General features: G+C 37.6%; 1 pseudogene; it reads right to left on the minus strand.

Moving 5' to 3' along the window:
- Nucleotides 1–2,800: 2,800 nt before the first annotated feature.
- The window catches only part of LOC126456903 (lysosomal alpha-mannosidase-like), a 225,133-nt pseudogene continuing 208,005 nt past the window's right edge, over nt 2,801–19,928 (minus strand).

Genomic DNA, 19,928 nt, shown 5'->3' on the forward strand with positions numbered 1-19,928 from the left:
AGTGTCGCCTGTTTTCTGCACTCTCAGGCAACTGCTGAAACGAACCTATTTCTAACAAGTCGTGGGAAAATATTGTGAATGGTGGTTTGAAAGGCATCACTTTCAAAGTAAATATCCTTTTATGCAAGTTGCACTGTGTGCAAGCATGTAGCGTGAATTTCTTAAATCACAGAGCGTTTGACACTCATTTAAAAATGAACTCTTTGATGACGAGCCATTTAGAAGAATTTCGAACCCTGAAGATAAGTCATTTATGTCACTATTAAAAATTTTACTGACACATTTGTGTGATATATATTAAAATGTAACACGGGCAAAAAAGGTAAAGATTATATGCAAAAGCTTAGCTTCCCTTGCAGCTTATTAACCTTAGAGACCAATATTATATGTTAACGCTTTGTTTTTCTTGTAGCAACACTACACTAATTTAAACCATTAACTTTCCCTGTTTGTGCTTTGTAACAGTGATGTTGCTGTTGGCTGACTACATCACGTGTCCCATGCTCTGAATATCCACTGTCATCGGCTGGCGAGATCACATGACATGAGCTATAAATGGCTTACAGAAGCGCATCTCAATCTCAATTTCAATGATTCAGAAAGTAACATGCAGTGTTTGGTGGAATTCCAATGTACACTTTCGTAATGCGAAAATACGCAGCGTACATGTTGTTGCACATGAAAGATATTTCCAAAACGCATCTTTTTCCCTGAGTTTTGTTTTCTAAAGTGCCGGGAAATTCAACACCCGTGTATAAAATCAGAACCATTCAAAGGATTGATAAGTTTCGCAGGGAAAATATGTCACTTAACACGGAAAAAGTATTTTTCACCCGGGATAAAGTGTATTTTTAACCGGGAAATCTGGGAAAAATCCGATAATTTTTTTTTCCTTGCCCACATATATACCCTAAGCATGGCACAGTCAACCTGTGGACGCCTTCTGTACCTCCTTCCCTCCGCTGGTGGTTCCTACAGAGACATCGAGAAACGGCCCGATCGCGCCTCGCACTAGTGCCTGCCACGACACGATCGGTCACGCGCACCTGCGCCATCAGCCGGCCTGGTGCACACACACACGCCTCTCATCATCCTTACTGTGCTCTGCAGTACCGGCGGGGGCTCTGTGGCGGTTATCGACTGCAAGAGTCGGCCGCCTCATCTTTGAGAACGAACTTCTTTGAAAACTGTTGATCTCTGTGTGTTCCGAACTGTGTATTCGAGCGGATGTGTTTGTACCGACATGATCAAAATGAAGTTAATTCATTATAAACGAGCGAATACTTAATGTTGGGTTTGATATTACCGTACATAACATCTCAATCCCCATAAAATAATAAATACTTTAGTAAAGGAATCTCTTTACATAAATATTGCATCCGATACAAGAATGACACACAACATGGTTCACAAGAGCACACACACTGAGAGTAAATCAAAGAAATTAGTCCTCACAGAACTGGTGCTCGACTCCTACTGAGTCGACTATACCACAATAAACGAAATATTCAAAATAACTTAAAATGCAAACATACATAAAAACATTTGTATCATCATCATCATCATTTAAGACTGATTATGCCTGTCAGCGTTCAGTCTGGAGCATAGCCCCTTATAAAATTCCTCCATGATCCCCTATTCAGTGCTAACATTGGTGCCACCTCTGATGTTAAACCTATTACTTCAACATCATTTTTAACCAAATCCAGGTACCTTCCCCTTAGTCTGCCCCGACTCCTCCTACCCTCTACTGCTGAACCCATGAGTCTCTTGGGTAGCCTTGCTTCTCCCATGTGTGTAACAAGTCCCCACCATCTAAGCCTGTTCGCCCTGACTGCTACATCTATAGAGTTCATTCCCAGTTTTTCTTTGATTTCCTCGTTGTGGACACCCTCCTGCCATTGTTCCCATCTATTAGTACCTGCAATCATCCTAGCTACTTTCAGATCCGTAACCTCAACCTTGTTGATAAGGTAACCTGAGCCCACCCAGCTTTCGCTCCCATACAACAAAGTTGGTCAAAAGATTGAACAGTGCACAGATAACTTAGTCTTGGTACTGACTTCCTTCTTGCAGAGGAGAGTAGATCATAGCTGAGCGCTCACTGCATTAGCTTTGCTACACCTCGCTTCCAGTTCTTTCACTATGTTGCCATCCTGTGAGAATATGCATCCTAAGTACTTGAAACCGTCCACCTGCTCCAACTTTGTTCCTCCTATTTGGCACTCAATCCGTTTATATTTCTTTCCCACTGACATTACTTTCGTTTTGGAGATGCTAATCTTCATACCATAGTCCTTACATTTCTGATCTAGCTCTGAAATATTACTTTGCAAACTTTCAATCGAATCTGCCATCACAACTAAGTCATTCGCATATGCAAGACAGCTTATTTTGTGTTCACATATCTTAATCTCACCCAGCCAGTCTATTGCTTTCAACATATGATCCATAAATAATATGAACAAGAGTGGAGACAGGTTGCAGCCTTGTCTTACCCCTGAAACTACTCTGAACCATGAACTCAATTTACCATCAACTCTAACTGCTGCCTGACTATCCATGTAAAGACCTTTAATTGCTTGCAAAAGTTTGCCTCCTATTCCATAATCTCGTAGAACAGACAGTAACTTCCTCCTAGGAACCCGGTCATATGCCTTTTCTAGATCTATAAAGCATAGATACAATTCCCTGTTCCACTCATAACACTTCTCCATTATTTGCCGTAAGCTAAAGATCTGGTCCTGACAACCTCTAATAGGCCTAAACCCACACTGATTTTCATCCAATAGGTCCTCAACTAATATGTACCTAATTTGTACCTATAAGATAAAAACAAATTTGAAAATTGGTTGTATAAAGCCTGCAAAATTCAAAATTCTCATTACTTTTGGATCACACCTCACACATCATAATTCTCATTCACCAGTACAGTTAATCCTTAATGGTATTTGTTGCTGATAATAAAAGTCATTTTCAGGTGAACTATGATTTGGACGATGACAAATAATTTTAATTTAGACTTTATCTCCTTGCTTGGAGCTCAATTCAAACATATTTACAGAGCTTCAATGCAAGATAAAGCAATAAATTAGGGATTACAGCCTATTCAAAACAAAATTAAAAAGATACCTCATTAGGCAAGACATATTGTTTGAACAGCTAGATTCAGTGATCAAAAAGCAACAGTCGCTACATGACAAGTAGAAGTGCTCATTGTATATATTCATGACAGGTAATTGTCCATGAACAATCTGCAATGACAGATATAGGTGATTATTTTCTTTGAAAGATACCAATCTGATCAATTGGATACTACGTTACAAAGGAGATAAAGAGCGGATAGGATGAAACTTTTCACTCTGCAATGCAGTGGGCTTTGATATGAAACTGTCTGGCAGATTACAACTGTGTGCCAGACTGGGACTCAAACCCAGGACCTTTGACTTTCATTGGCAAGTGCCCTACCAACTGTGCTACACAAGTATGACTCGCAACCCATCCTTCACAACTTGTGTGAAGATTGAAAGGCAGGAGATAAGGTAAAGGTGGAAGTAAAGCTGTGTGCGTAGCTTTTGAGTTGTACTTGGATACCTAATTTGGTAGAGCATTTGCCTGTGTAAGGCAAAGATCTTGGATTCATGTCCCAGTCTGGCACACAATTTTCGGGTCTAGTGTAGCAGGGGATACAACCCGTCGGCTTTGGATAATGACGTCACAAGTCACCAGAGAGCAGTTTACCGTTTTTGCTTTTGCTGTTATGTTTCAGTTTCGTTTCTTTACTGATTGCTTAATAAAGTGGATCTGTTTATTCTATCTCGTGAGATTTTTTTTTTAAAAAAGCCAAAAAACACTTATCAGCCACTGAAGCGAGCTACAACACTAAGAAGAATCGCTTCTCGATTGGCCACTTGTGACGTCATTGTCCAAAGCCGACGGGTTGTATCCCCTGCTACACTAGTCCCCAATTTTCACCTGCCAGGAAGTTTTGCCAGTGCACACTGAACTGCAGAGTGAAAAATTTCATTCTGGAAACAGCCACCAGGCTGTGGCTAAGCATATCTTCACATTATTGTTGCAGGAGTGTTAGTCCTGCAAGTTTCACAGGAGAAATTTTGTGAAATGAGTTAATGGTGGAAGAAAAGCTGTGAGGATGAGTCATGAGCCACTCTTGGGTAGCTCAGTCAGTAGAACAGTTGCCCACAGAAGGCAAAGGTCCTGGGTTTGAGACTTGACCCAGCACACAGTTTTAATCTGCCTGGAAGATTTAAAAAGTAAATTATTTAATATAACCGAAAGAACGTCTGCTTTATGCAAAGTAATAGCTTCCTTTTTAATTTATTAAGCTAATTTTAGCTGCCATAACCACAAATACCAATAAGCAGTGTAGTGGTACTTTATTGTTATTGCAGGGTATGTCCTAAGTTTCTGTGATTTGGTTGTCTTTTGCTAATGCGTACCCAACTTGCGTGCATCTCTGTATGTTCTCTTTCTTGGGGGATCTATGGAAAGCAACAAAAAATACAAAATAACTTTTTCTAATCATATACTTAGTGTCATCGTTTATAATTGAAAAACAGAGAGGAGCATCATATTAATTGGGTGAGAGGACTTCAGGATACTGATTTTCTAATGTAAATATCCGCATATATTAACAAATATAATATGATGGAAGGGAAATAATAAAAATCGCAGAATACCAAATACTTATGCAACCATTATTTATTCAGTAAATATGTCTCGTACATTTTATGACATGAACAGAAGAGGTATACCTGTCTGCATCTGTCTGCCAGTGCTTTACCGAGTTACTTCAACAATAAATGTCCTGATTTGCATGGGTTTGAGAGTGATATTGGGGATATCATTGGGTACCTCCCAGCTGTCCATACCGACACCTGATGTGTCTATCCAGTTGAGTCTGCCGTATTCCCCAAGCCACTGGTTTGCTGCTAGTGTTGACTCACGTACTGATTTAATGACAAACGTTGTAAATAGCTCCTAATAGGGGACAAAATATCATTATTTTGACATTCAGAAAAACAAGAGAGACAAGTATATCATTACATGAGCGTTTACAAAAATGTGATAAGAAGTTTTATTGGTCGAGATTTACAATCAAAGTTCTCATTGTTCAGAGAGTTAAAAATATGTGTTCCCACCAGCAATAACAGACAAATTACTAATTGAAAACACGGGTGTTATTGCAACAAAATCAGCCCTGTTAAGCATAAGTACACTGTGCATTTCTTTTGGTGTTCATCCAGTCTTTCTATTCAGCTGTCGTACATTGGAATTTAATTTTCACACTGCAGAGAAGTGTGCGCTGTTATGAAACCTCTGGGCAGATTAAAACTATGTGCTGGACAAAGACTCCAACTTGGAATCTTCGTCTTTTGGGGACAAGTGCTCTACGGACTGAGCTACACCAGCATGACTTACAAACCCAGCCTCGCAGCTTTACTTCTGCCAATAACTCAGAATGTGGAAGATGAGTTACTGGTGGAAGCTGTGAGGGTGTGTTGTGAGTCATGCTTGCATAGTTCAGATGATAGAGGACTTGCTCAAAAAATTCAAAGCTCCTGAATTCAATTCTGTATTTGGCACAAAGCTTTAATCTGCCAGGAAGTTTCTGTGCATCTGGCTGTATGAATTTTTTGTTAAGTTGTATGTTTTTTCTTTTTCATTTTTTAATTTATTTGGTCTTACTGTAATCTTTCAGTTCACATTAATGTCCCACAATCCTGATAGCTTGATGGAAGGTTTAGCATCAGAGTATGTATTCATTAGTATAATAACATAGGCTGTATCATTGCCATGTTTCTTAAGGGCTGTGAGCTCAGATTTACTTCAACTGAGGTGAAAGCTTTTCTCAAATTCTATGAATCCCAGGCAACTGGTGGATCATACTCATTGCTCCAATCTATAATTTTATACATGATTTATAAGTAGTCCAATATAATACATCCATTTATAAAGCATACTTGTTTTTTGTTTAATTAAAAGCCAATGTTTTTTCTCTGTAGCTGCTAATAATGTTAGTGAATATAGACAACACTGTTAGCTGCTACAGGCAGAAAGCATGCTTTGTTGGTGCTGCACATTGCAGCAATGTTGACCCACCAGTGTTTTTCTGCACACCAGTGCAGCAGAGACAGCTAAGTGAAAAATCTTTGCAATACGCATGTTTATTTATATATAAAAGCCGACTTCGGAATTTTCTTTGTGTGAGACTGCATGTACAAGATACGTGTGTCGATTTCAATTTCTAGATTCGCATATTTTACTGTTCGCGTGGCTCCTGCTTAATCTTTCATTGATTGTACCCATAACCATTAGTACTGCAATATATTGTGAAAATTTGTACACCCGAGAGTACCGTACTGCAATAACCTCATACTGTTATCTTCAGTTGTAGGCCTTGAATTAATTGTGCTCTTTTAAAACTTTTGAGAACAGTAGGCCTATCCTCATTCAGCAGTCATTCTCTAATGTCAACCAATCAATCAGTTCCTTTTATTTGTCTGAAGACAACATTGCTGTTGCATAAGACATCGTCAAGTACAAGTTATTTCTTTGTGGACAACAGAATATAAGATTGAAGACTAATCAAGCTAATCCAGCCTATGTTAGATGTAGGAATTAATAGAAAAAAGCGATCATAGAAGCCAAAAAAGCACACAATCTCAGAAGTATTGAGAAATCCACCAACAAGTGCAAAGGGGCTTGGAAGCTAATAAATAGTGTTGCTAAAGATGAAAGAAATGTTGCAATTAATATCTCTCCCCAAAAATTCAATGATTATTTGTTAAATCAGTTGAAGAAGTAGGAAGTGGTATAGCTAAACCCGAAATCAGCTCATCACAGTTACTCTCAAAAAATAGTTGTAGATCATCGATAAATACGAGTATCTTCAGTTTCTCTGAGGTCTCACCAGATTTTGTATTTAGAATAGCGAAACAGTTAAAACCATCAGGCAGTGTAGACATATATGACTTATCCTGTAACACACTAAAGAAAGTCATACGCAGTATAGTGTACCCCTTAACACATTGTATAAACAAATGTCTAGCTGAAGGATATTTTCCTGATGAGCTTAAACTGTCTAGAGTAGTTCCAGTTTATAAAAAAGGGGATAAAGACTCTGCCTCAAGTTACTGGCCAATTTCCATAGTCTCATCTTTTTCTAAAGTTCTGGAATACACAGTTTACAAACAATTATCTGATTACTTTGATAATATAGGAATTATTAGTGGATCTCAGTATGGATTTAGTAAAAATATGTCAACAACTGATGTGATAGATGCTGTGTTAAAATACATCCATTAAGTATTTGAGGATAAAGACTTTGCTCATGTCACTTTTTGTGACCTAAGCAAAGCCTTTGACTGTGTAGAACACACACTTTAACTTCTATGGTATTAGAGGTAATAGCCGTAAACTATTAAGATCATTTTTACAGAACCATAAGCAAGCTGTCTGTGTTGGAAAAGAATTGTCCAGTGTAGAACTAGTTAAGGTAGGTGTCCCACAGCGATCTGTACTGGGCTCTTTCCTGTTCCTAATAATGATTAACGACCTGCCATCATGTATTACATCAAAACTGTACTATACGCAGACGATACAACTTTTCTGAACAGCAGTAATGACCTCAATAGCCTTAAAACTTGTGTTACAGAGACAATTGCCCAAGCATCATACTGGTTTAAAGCAAATGGATTTTTGATTGGTGAAAATAACACTCAGCAAATAGTATTTAGTCTAAAAGACATGCTACCATCTGACAATCCTAGTTATGTTAAGTTTATAGGGGTATATTTGGATGACAAATTATCTTGGGGTCAAGTATCTTAGTGATAAGTTGCCTAGGGTAATCTATCTGTTAAGGCGACTAATGGATTTTGTACCTAAAAATTATGTTAGAATTATCTATCTCTCATTCTTCCAAAGCATAATAACCTATGGTATCATTTTATTGGGAAACTCCAGTTGTGTGCATGACATTCTTCTACTGCAGAAGAAAGCTATTAGGGTAATTACAGGCTCATCATATAAGGCACACTGTAAACCTTTTGTTTTCTGAGCAAAAAATTATGACAGTAATAAACCTATATATATATATATCTAAAAAGAAAGATGATGAAACTTACCAAACAAAAGCGCTGGCAGGTCGATAGACACACAAACAAACACAAACATACACACAAAATTCTAGCTTTCGCAACCTATGGTTGCCTCGTCAGGAAAGAGGAAAGGAGAAGGAAAGACAAAAGGATATGGGTTTTAAGGGAGAGGGTAAGGAGTCATTCCAATCCCGGGAGCGGAAAGACTTACCTTAGGGGGAAAAAAGGACAGGTATACACTCGCACACACACACATATCCATCCACACATACACAGACACAAGCAGACATTTGTAAATTTGTTGAATGTTTCCCTATATATATATATATATATATATATATATATATATATATATATATATATATATATATATATATATATATATATATATATATATATATATATATATATATATATATATATACTATGTCTTAATCTATACGAAAAAGAAGCTGCCCAAAGCTAAACACAGAGAAAATACACATTGCTACAACACTAGGATGAATAGATGTATTTATACTCCATTTCACAGACTCTCAAAATCACTGAACAGTTATGAACTAATGGGGCATAAATTATTTAATAAATTTCGACTAGCTATCCAAGATTTACCAGAGCAACGATTCAAACAAGCACTGTATGACTGGTTAGTTGCCCACCCATTCTACAACGTAAAGGATTTCATCAATTGTAAAATTGTACTGTAATAACAAACCAATTATTCTTCTGCAACAGAAATTATATAGTATTACAAGTATGACTCTGTAGGAATTCACCAATCGTAATATTATGTTATAATAACAAACCTATTGTTGTTTTGCAACATGAACTATATTGTATTATATGTATGACCTTGTCAATTGTAATATTATACTGTAATAACAAATCTATTGCTCTTTTGCAACGTAAATTATATTGTGTTATAAATATGACTTTGTAGGATTTCATCAATTGTAATATTACACTGTAATAACAAACCTATTGTTCTATTGCAACATGAATTAAATTGTATTATATGTATTACTTTGTCTATTGCCTTAATGGCCTAATGACAATAAAATAATTCTATTCTATTCTAATGTTACATATAACTTATATAAATTTTAATTTATGCTTGTATAAGTTATTTCTTTGTGGGCAACAGAATACAGTGTTATATATTAAACATACATAAATTTCAGTTTACACTTTTATATTACCCAGTTCATAATATATACAATTTAGTTCAAATTGCAGTTAAATCATTTGTAGTATTACATAAAAATTCCTGAACATTATAGAAAATCTTTCTTTTTAGCTGTGATTCCATCACCATTTTAATTTTATTGTGTGGTAGTTCCTTAATACTTTGTGTTTTTTTTTTTATTTTGTTTAGAAACACCTTGTGTGTAAAATTGTTTTTGGTCTTGGATAGTCTAGTCCAGGGGACTTTTATCAAGTTTCTGTTCCTGGTTTCATACGTATGGACATTAGCCCTCGTTTCATATGTAAGAGCATTCTCTTTGGCATAGACAAGAACTCGCAGTATGTACAAGCTGGGAACAGTAAGCATTTTGTATCTGGTGAAGTAATCTTTGCAGGAAGTTGTATTTAGTAGACCAAAAATGCACCTTACTACTTTCTTCTGCCACAGGAAGACATTCTTAACCCCAGCAGAGTACACCCAGAGTATTGTCCCATAGTTCAAATGTATGTGAAAAAATAGGCCATAAGGAGGAGGTCTTGATTGACACAGCTTTTTAATTTTCTTATCAGGTACACTCTTCTTGATAATTTATTACAAAATTTTTCTGTCTGGGTATTCCAACATAACTTAGTGTCAAGATGGATGCCTAACGATTTCACTGACTTTTTCTTGAGTTTTTGCAGGTCAGTATCAAGGTTCCTGAGGGAGAGAAGTATGTGTTCAGTTTTATCATCATTTAGCTTCAATGTGTTGTCCCTGAACCACTCACTAGCCTCTTCCATCTTTAGTTCATCCATTTGTATCACAACTTTTTCATCTGTATGAGATGTGATGAAAGTGGTGTCATCTGCATACATCACTACTTTACATTGCACCATACTTGGCATGTCATTTACATATATAAAAGACAGGAAGGGTCCCAGAACAGAACCTTGTGAGACCCCATACATAACATTCTGAAAATCAGATTTTTTGTTTTGAAACAGTCTCAAAGGCCTTGCTAAGATACAACATAGTGGCATATGTATGTTGTCTATCTTCAAAGCCATGTGGAGCAAATAACACAATGTTCTGAATGACCTTAATTGTAGACAGCCCATTTCCAAAACCGTACTGAGCCTTGTTTAAGAGGTTATTACTTTCAAAAGAATCATTCAGTTGGTTTTTTTGCTATAGTTTCAATAATTTTTTATATTATTGGGACTATTGCAATAGGCCTATAGTTTTTAGGTGTGTTTCTGTCTCCATTTTTATGCACTGGCAATGTGGTGGTTAACTTCAAGCTGTCTGAAAATACTACTTATGTGAACATAAGATTTACAAGGAAACTCATATATTGACAGATTGTATTTACTACTTTTTTAAAGGATAAAATTGGACAGACCATAGACATCCTCTATTCTAGAGTTGCTCATCTTGGAGACAACATATATTATATCCTTAGGGTCAACAGTTTTCCACTGAAAAGTTTCTAAACCAGCATTAGATCCATCTTTCCATAAGACAGGCAGTCTATTTGCATTTCTGTGATTATTACTTGCCTTAACTTCATCTGTCATAGAAAATTTTCCAACATCTATAAAGAATTATTAAGCTCTTCTGCACTTAAGGGAATGGATAATTTTTCTGTTGTAGTCCTAGTTTCTGTTTTAATTACATACTGTGGTGCTTTGCATTTGTTGCTGGAATTAAGAATGTAATCATCATTGGCCTTTTTTAGCTTCAGCAATCTCCTTCCTGTATATCTTTTTTAGTTTACCACAAGTGTGTTTAGAGTGCATGTCTCCATATGATTTTTCATAATACACTCTTAGTAAGATCCTTAATTTGTGGAGATAAGGTGTATACCTATTGCTGGAACTTCTGTTCTGCTTCTTGGTATGTAACCAATTTGATTTTGTTTTGAGTGAGCAGCACTCATTAAAGATATTTACAACTGTTCATAGGAAGCAATCAAATGGTCCAGTAAATGAGTCAGTTTGAATCACAGTGAAATTCCAGTGTACACTCATAATTGTGTCATATTAATTATGTTTGTATGAAACTTCCTGGCAGATTAAAACTGTGTGTCGGACCGAGACTCGAACTCGGGACCTGTGCCTTTCATGGGCAAGAACTCTACCAACTGAGCTACCCAAGCATGACTCATGCCCCGTCCTCACAGCTTTACTTCTGCCAGTACCTCGTCTCCCACCTTCCAAACTTTACAGAAGCTCACAGGAGAGCTTCTGTAAAGTTTGGAAGGTGGGAGACGAGGTACTGGCAGAAGTAATGCTGTGAGGACAGGGCGTGAGTCGTGATTGGGTAGCTCAGTTGGTAGAGCACTTGCCCACGAAAGGCAAAGGTCCTGAGTTCGAGTCTCGGTCCGGCACACAGTTTTAATCTGCCAGGAAGTTTCATATCACTGCACACTCTGCTGCTGAGTGAAAATCTCATTCTGGATGTTTATATGATTTAGCTGTCTCACTGCTCTAGGTTCTTTTGTTTGCTCTTGACCTTTGCCAAGCCCAGTTAATTTTAGAAATATGCCATCATGGTCAGACAGCATGTGTTTCATAACATTCAAGACGACATTATTTCTGCAGACACTTGAGGTAACATTTCTAGGCATGCATTTTGTTTTGTGGGTTTACTGTTGAGACAGACGAAATTATAAGATCTAAATGTATTCATTCTATAAATACGTGTGAAATAGGTTATATTGGATAATTTTCAGTTGCTCACAAAACAATATTTCTGTTAAGTTAATGGTTTGAGCGTTTTGGGTCCGTAATGTAGCCTTTTTCATAGTAAAGCAGTATTGTGGGTCACAGTTGCCAAATAATATACCACCCTTGAATTTCATTGTATATCATCACAAATAAAATGCGTTTTTGGAAGTTTTGGAAGCTACCATTGCCCTTTGCATAACCTACAAACAATTTGTAGTAAATTGGCGTTTGTGATTTAATTACTGTAGCAGATATTCCAACTGACACATTATATTACATCTACTTTACCCTTAAAGAGGATTAGCCCTGTGTATCACTTATAATTAACCTTAAAACATTTTAGGAAACTCGTAATTTTAACCACAGGTTTTTCTGCTCCATTATTAGAAATCTCGTTTTGTGTATTTGCTTCAGTTCTTACAGGGAATTAGCAACCTTTTAGCTCAACAAGTTAAGAGATAATGAGCAGTCTTAATTTAAAGTTATTTGTTCACTGCCCTGTAATACATTGCACCAGCCAAAATGTAGTGCACTGTGAATGCCTTTCTCGAACATGGGATGAGTTGGTTGATATCAGTAAGCACGTGGGAATCACCCTTATGGCTGTCAAATGGTCGGCAGCTGCTGTGAATCAGTGTGTTGGAAAAGTTCCCGAGAGTCGTGTACCTGTGGCACTGGTACCAGAGGTACCACAAGTACTGTCCTCTCCTGTGGATCCTGTCTCCCCTGCAGAAAGTGCTGGATCTGTCATTACTCATCCACTTGACTGTGGGTGGCATGTCAATGGCAGATCTAGGCGTCCTGTACAATGAGGACGGGGACCAGGGAGGATTCAGGGTGTTGTACCAATCCCTGTAACCAACAAGTCTGAGGTGCTGTCTTTCACTGAAACAGAAACGGATCCAGTGGGACTCACCTCATCTGCTTTGGGGAAACTTGTTTTGTCTGGTGTCAAGAGGAGGCATATGTAAAAGGGTAGGTGTCCATTAATCATCAGCAGTTCAGACGACATACAGTGAATGATGGTACCCCTTAGGGAAAATGCTGCAAGGGATAGGAAGCAACACTAGGTACACTCACTGTGTACTTCAGGAGCCCATTGAGAGAACAGGGTGCAGATTGTCACACATTCCAACAAATGATGCTGGCATCTGGGCTCCGAAGTCATACTTGGATTTTTCCAGTGACTGGCAGAGAAGGTCGAGAAGACCAGCCTTGTGCATGACGTTTCAGTGAATCTAACAATCTGCAGCATTGTCCCCAGAACTGATTGTGTCCCCTCGGTTCTGAGTTGAGTGGAAGAACTGACCCAGAAACTTCGAAGGTTCTGTGACAAACTAGGCTGCAACTTCCTGGACTCGCACCATGAGATCGAGAACTGTAGGGTCCCCCTAAAGGGGCAGGCGTGCACTGCACATTAGAGGCTGCTGCTCATGTAACTCACTGTGTGTGAGGTGCACACAAGAGATTTTTAGATTAGACGACACTCCATCCAATCCAGGTAATGGTAGCTGTAGGAAACCCAGAAGTATCAGTGTAAGATCAAAAATATTCATTCCACAGATGTGAGAGTATTAAAATCCTAATGGTTAACTTCTGAAGCATTCACAACAAAATCCTAGAGTTTGAAGTGGTACTGAAAAGCAATGAAGCACATGTAATATTAGGCAGAGAAAACTGATTGAAACCTGAATGAAACTGATAAAAGTGAGATTTTTATGGAAAATTTGAGTGTATGTCGAAAGGATAGGCAAATGGGAAATGGAGGCAGTGTATTTGCCACAATAGACAAGAAACTCAAATACAGCGAGATAGAAATTGAAGCTGCATGTGAGATTATTTGGGGAAGTGTCAGTAGCAGGGGTGGGCACAAAATGATAATTGGATCCTTCTGTCACCTACCAGACTCATCCCCTGATGTAACTCAAAACTTTAGAGAAAACATCAGTTCAGCTGTATGTAAGTTACCCAATAATACTGTAATCATCGGTGGACACTCTGATCATCCAACAATTAACTGGGAAAACTACAGTTTTGTCAGTGGTGGGCATGATACAACATCCTGTGAAACAATACTAAATGCTTTCTCTGAAAACTACCTAGAATAGTTAGGAACACCACTCGTGATGAAAATATATTGGATATATTGGCAACAAGTAGACCTGACTTCTTTGAGGCTGTCCACAACGAAACTGCTGTCAGTGACCACTGTGCTGTTGTGGCAGCAATGATTACCAAAGTACAAAGGACAGTTAAAACATGTAGAAAGATATATATGTTCAGTAAACAAGATAAAACATCAGTAGTATTGTATCTCAATGAGGGACTTGACACTTTCAGCACACGTAGAGGAATTATGGCTCAAGCTCAAAAGAATAGTTGACCATGCACTGGATACATATCTATCCAGTAGATTGATTCATAAAGGGAGGGAACCTCCATGCTATACAATCACTGTAAAGAAACTTCTAAATAAATGGAGATGATCGAATAATAGGTAGGGCTATAGATAGAAAGTGTACGGCTATAGATAGAGAGATGGTAAATGAGACACGTTTTGCTGTCATGAGAAAAGTGTGTGATGCCTTCAATGAGCACCATAGCAGAATATTGTCAAATGATATTTCACAAAACCCAAAGAAATTCTGATCATATGTAAAGGATGTTACTGGTACCAAAGTTAGTGTCCAGTGCCTAATTAACGAGACAGAAACTGAAACTGCGGGTAGCAAGGCAAAAGCTGAAATGCTTAACTCCAGTTTTAAATGTTGCTTTACAAAGGAAAATCCAGGAGAATTGCCCCAATGTAATCCTCACACCACTGGAAAGATAAACGAAATAAATATTAGTGTCAGTGGTATTGAGAAACAGCTCAAATCATTAAAATCGAACAAAGCTTCAGGGCCCAATGGAATCCCTGTCAGATTCTATACTGAATTTGCAGCTTCTGGATAAAATCTATTGTAGATCCCTCAAACAAAAAACCTTGGCCATTTATTGTAAAAAAGCACAGGTCACACTGGCCTGCAAGAAGGGTAGTAGAAGTGATCCACAAAACTGCTGTCCAATATCCTTCGCATCGATTTGTTGTAGAATCTTTAAGGGAAAGCGCAACAAGTGCAGAAGTGAGTAATATTAACAAGACAAAAAGGTACAGCTACGTTGTAAAAAAGTGTGTTTGTAATAACGGTAAAGGCGAAATCGAAAAGTTAAATGAACGATTAAAAAGTCTTCAGCTAGTTGCTGATATACTGAGACGAGATATCACTAAACTTGAGAACAAAAACCATGAGATAAAAACATTGGTTGCGAGCAGTAAACGCCAAAAGAGCATAAACAACTTAAACACGCATTCCAGTGAGAGTAACGGTCAAAACTGCGTAAATAGGCCTAACTCAAATGCTCTTCAAAGTGAAAACAGTGGCCTATAGTGTGTAAACAATTAAAAAACTATTTCTCATGGAATGCCAAACAAAGTGAATAAAAAAGTGCCTTGCTCACAATGAAATAATGGAATAAACCTAATCTCGTGTGCACAAACAAGTTCAGTGTGCCATCAGAAAGCAGCAGCAACTCCATTAACATTGAAAGTGAACAAGCCACCCAACGTGAAGATACAAACATTGTAAGAAGCTGCAAAAGCATCGCCAACAGCCAGAAACAGCGAACAAAGAAACACAATGTGCTTTTTCTAGCGGACAGCCACGGAAGAAAGCTAGCAAATATTCTACAGGATGTGAATATGGATCTTCGTGCAACTGGCATCGTAAAACCTGGTGCGAGGACAGAAAATATTGTTGAAGACACCTCAGAACACAAGAATACAAGGGACAGTGACTTTGTTGTTTGTGTGACTGGTGCAAATGATGTAGCACACAATGAAGCCAAAAAGTGTATAACGGGTTTGAAATTTTTTTTAGATGTAAGTAAGAAGGAAAACACTATTGTTGTGACGATACCTCATAGACATGACTTGATCTTTAATTCATGTGTTAACAAAGAGATTCGTAAAACAAATATTAAAATCAAACAACAATGTTCCATTTATGCTAAAAGCAATGTAGTGGATATTAGCAGACTTGAAAGAAATTTGCACACTGAACATGGTGAGCATCTAAATTACCATGGGAAAACATTTTTGTGCCAGGAGATAAACAAAGTTGTAAATGAAATACGAGCACGCAGCAGCCTTGTCTTAAAAGACAGTCCCACGGAGCATGACTGTACACTTTTTTTTTTTTTTTGAGAGGAAACGACATTACAGATGAAGGAACGTTAGAAACCACATTAAGTGGAAACTGCAGCAGTCTAATTCATTCATTCATTCATTCTTTGTGCAACCCTAGATCATGTAGCGAAAATAAATGAATACAGAAGGTTCTGTGAAAGTAGAATACCATTATGTAGCAGTGACAGTTTACTCCTCCTTCATATAAATGTACTATCTCTTAGGTGTAAAATCAATGAATTACAATACTGGCTCGATAAAATCAACTGCCGTGTTCTATGCATCAATGAATACTGGATGAAAGACACTGAAATAGACTTGTGTGTTCCTCTTGGATATTTGTTAGTTACAAGCTACTGCAGAAAAAGTATTACACATGGTGGGGTCTCAATATATGTCAAAAGTAACCTTGAATTGCATTACTCAGTTATAGACCTAAGTAGAATATGCCTTGAAGCTACAATAGAAGTAGCTGGTGTGGTAATGCACAAACAGAAAACTGTAATTGTCTCAATCTATCGAATCCCAGGCTCTGATGAGATAGTATTTATAGAAAAAATTAATACTTTAATATTGCTGTTTTCAAAATATAAACAGCATAGAATTGTAATTGTAGGTGATATTAACATAGATATAAGGGTAAAGAGAAAAAATGTAATTCATATGATTAACACTCTGTAGTCATCAAACTATTACTGTCTCAATGAAAAACCCACTAGACTGAATGCATGCCTTGATAACATAATTAGCAATGTACAAATAGATTCCATACAATGTGATGTAATAGAATTAGGAATATCAGATCATGCAGGGCTATGGCTTCAAATAGAAAAGTTGGCGTTCAGTTCCACAGAGAGAGAAGTGACATATAGGATTCTAGGTAAATCCAATGTAAACAAAATGATAAACCAGTTAAAAGAAATGGATTGGACTCATATAATGGATAACAAGAAAACGATTAATAAATGTTTTTCCATTTTCCTGACAGAGATCAAGCATATAGTAGAAATGACATGCCCCTTGGTAACCAAAAGGTACCAGAGGAATATTACTCATAAGCAACAAAATACAAACAAGTGGTACACCCCACAACTTAACAAACTCAGAATACTACTGATGATTATGAAAGTCAAATCTCATAACAGTGATAGGGACAATGAAAATTACACTAAAATGAGAAACCTTTACAGATTAGAAATAAAAAATGCTAAGTGCTGTGCAAATGATGAATATATTTTAAATTCTAAAAATAAATGTAAAGCTGCCTGGACTGTCATTAAAAGGGAAATTAATAACACCAATAAAGAAAGGAGTATCCCTATTGACTGCAATATTCTCAATGAATATTTTGTAAATAGTGTCACCACCCCACCCATCAATTCTGCCTCTGATGCAGAAGCATTACTCACTTGTGCAAAACGGACAAGAAGTGAGAAATTCACTTGGACCTGAATCACATTAAATGATATTCGTAAGTCAATAAACAAATTAAGTAATTCCAAAACAGAAGACTATTATGGACTCAGTAATCTCATCATAAAATGCATAGCAAAAGAAATTAAAATGCCACTTCTCTCACTATCAAACAGAGTACTTGATGAAGGAATATTCCCCGACTGTCTTAAGCTCACAGTTACATTGCCTGTGTATAAAAAAGGAGAAAGAAACCTCCCAAATAACTACAGACCCATTTCAATAGTACCAATCATATCCAAGTTAGTAGAAAATTGTGTTCATAAGCAGATATACAGGTATTTTGAAACCAACAAAATTTTAAATGAAGAACAGTTTGGCTTCAGGTCACACCTATCAACTGTAAAAGCAGTAGAAGCTTCGGTGAGCAATGTTTATGAAGGGTATGAAAAAAGGGTATCAATGTCTGGAACACTTATTGACCTAAGTAAAGCATTTGACTTGGTGTCACATGACATACTCATCAAAAAGTTAAAATACTATGGCATTGAAGATGATACACTCCATCTCCTCCCCATGAACCGTGGACCTTGCCGTTCGTGGGAAGGCTTGCGTGCCTCAGCGATACAGATAGCCGTACCGTAGGTGCAACCACAACGGAGGGGTATCTGTTGAGAGGCCAGACAAACGTGTGGTTCCTGAAGAGGGGCAGCAGCCTTTTCAGTAGTTGCAAGGGCAACAATCTGGATGATTGACTGATCTGGCCTTGTAACAATAACCAAAACGGCCTTGCTGTGCTGGTACTGCGAACGGCTGAAAGCAAGGGGAAACTACGGCCATAATTTTTCCCGAGGGCATGCAGCTTTACTGTATGATTAAATGATGATGGCGTCCTCTTGGGTAAAATATTCCGGAGGTAAAATAGTCCCCCATTCGGATCTCCGGGCGGGGACTACTCAAGAGGATGTTGTCATCAGGAGAAAGAAAACTGGCGTTCTCCGGATCGGAGCGTGGAATGTCAGATCCCTTAATAAGGCAGGTAGGTTAGAAAATTTAAAAAGGGAAATGGATAGGTTAAAGTTACATATAGTGGGAATTAGTGAAGTTCGGTGGCAGGAGGAACAAGACTTCTGGTCAGGTGACTACAGGGTTATAAACACAAAGTCAAACAGGGGTAATGCAGGAGTAGGTTTAATAATGAATAGGAAAATAAGAATTCGGGTAAGCTACTACAAACAGCATAGTGAACGCATTATTGTGGCCAAGATAGATACGAAGCCCGCACCTACTACAGTAGTACAAGTTTATATGCCAACTAGCTCTGCAGATGACGAAGAAATTGAAGAAATGTATGATGAAATAAAAGAAATTATTCAGATAGTGAAGAGAGACGAAAATTTAATAGTCATGGGTGACTGGAATTCGAGTGTAGGAAAAGGGAGAGAAGGAAACGTAGTAGGTGAATATGGTTTGGGGCTAAGGAATGAAAGAAATGAAGAATTTTACACAGAACAGAACTTAATCATAGCTAACACTTGGTTTAAGAATCATGATAGAAGGTTGTATACATGGAAGAACCCAGGAGATACTAAAAGGTATCAGATAGATTATATAATGGTAAGACAGAGATTTAGGAACCGGGTTTTAAATTGTAAGACATTTCCAGGGGCAGATGTGGACTCTGACCACAATCCATTGGTTATGACCTGTAGATTAAAACTGAAGAAACTGCAAAAAGGTGGGAATTTAAGGAGATGGGACCTGGATAAACTGAAAGAACCAGAGGTTGTACAGAGTTTCAGGGAGAGCATAAGCGAACAATTGACAGGAATGGGGGAAAGAAATACAGTAGAAGAAGAATGGATAGCTTTCAGGGATGAAGTAGTGAAGGCAGCAGAGAATCAAATAGGTAAAAAGACGAGGGCTAATAGAAATCCTTGGGTAACAAAAGAAATATTGGATTTAATTGATGAAAGGAGAAAATATAAAAATGCAGTAAATGAAGCAGGCAAAAAGGAATACGAACGTCTCAAAAATGCGATCGACAGGAAGTGCAAAATGGCTGAGCAGGCATGGCTAGAGGACAAATGTAAGGATGTAGAGGCTTATCTCACTAAGGGTAAGATAGATACTGCCTACAGGAAAATTAAAGAGACCTTTGGAGATAAGAGAACCACTTGTATGAATATCAAGAGCTCAGATGGAAACCCAGTTATAAGAAAGTAGGGAAAGCAGAAAGGTGGACGGAGTATATAGAGGGTCTATAC

Source organism: Schistocerca serialis, chromosome 1 (genome assembly GCF_023864345.2).
Source record: "Schistocerca serialis cubense isolate TAMUIC-IGC-003099 chromosome 1, iqSchSeri2.2, whole genome shotgun sequence".
NCBI lineage: Eukaryota > Metazoa > Arthropoda > Insecta > Orthoptera > Acrididae > Schistocerca > Schistocerca serialis.